The sequence below is a fragment of the Fragaria vesca genome, unplaced genomic scaffold (assembly GCF_000184155.1).
Source record: "Fragaria vesca subsp. vesca unplaced genomic scaffold, FraVesHawaii_1.0 scf0510918, whole genome shotgun sequence".
In the NCBI taxonomy this organism is placed as follows: Eukaryota; Viridiplantae; Streptophyta; class Magnoliopsida; order Rosales; family Rosaceae; genus Fragaria; species Fragaria vesca.
The window spans coordinates 1-1,049 of NW_004441387.1; the positions used below are offsets into that span (position 1 = coordinate 1).

General features: G+C 38.9%; 1 pseudogene; it reads left to right on the top strand.

Annotated features, from left to right (window-relative positions):
* Positions 1-6: 6 nt before the first annotated feature.
* LOC101305027 lies at positions 7-1,041 on the top strand (annotated as a pseudogene; the record flags this gene model as incomplete).
* Positions 1,042-1,049: the final 8 nt, after the last annotated feature.

Consider the following 1,049-nt stretch of genomic DNA (forward strand, 5'->3'; position numbering starts at 1 on the left):
TACCAGTTGTTGCTTCATTGAATTTGCTTCATTAATCGGCTCACGATTCGACTTTGATCGTTATGGACTGGTGCCACGATCTAGTCCGAGACAGGCGGACCTCATTTTAACAGCGGGTACTGTAACAATGAAAATGGCTCCTTCTTTAGTGAGATTATATGAGCAAATGCCTGAACCAAAATATGTTATTGCTATGGGAGCATGTACAATTACAGGAGGAATGTTCAGTACCGATTCTTATAGTACTGTTCGGGGGTTGGATAAGCTAATTCCTGTGGATGTCTATTTGCCGGGCTGTCCACCTAAACCGGAGGCAGTTATAGATGCTATAACAAAACTTCGTAAGAAAATCGTCTCGAGAAATCTATGAAGATCGAATTCGATCTCAACAGGGAAATCGGTGTTTTACTACCAGTCACAAGTTTCGTCTTGGACGTAGTACTCATACCGGAAATTATGATCAAGGATTGCTCTATGAACCACCCTCGACCTCAGAGATCCCTCCTGAAATATTTTTCAAATATAAAAGTTCAGTATCTTCCCACGAATTAGTGAATTAGGCAGGATCCTTTATGTACAGAATAACAAATGTACAGACTAATAAAGAGTCGAGTCAATCTTCATAAAATTTTCATCGTAAATGTGAAATACTTAATACCTTAATAAATACAATAAAAATCTGGGAGAGNTAAAAAGATGCAGGGTCGTTTGTCTGCTTGGTTAGTCAAACATGGGTTAATTCATAGATCTTGGGTTTCGATTACCAAGGAATTAGAAACTTTACAAATAAAGCCCGAGGATTGGCATTCGATTGCCGTGATTTTATATGTATATGGTTACAATTATCTACGTTCCCAATGTGCTTATGATGTAGCACCAGGCGGGCTGTTAGCTAGTGTGTACCATCTTACTAGAATAGAGTATGGTATAGATCAACCGGAAGAGGTATGCATAAAAGTATTTGCCCCAAGGAGGAATCCTAGAATTCCATCTGTTTTCTGGGTTTGGAAAAGTGCGGATTTTCAAGAAAGGGAATCTTATGATATGCT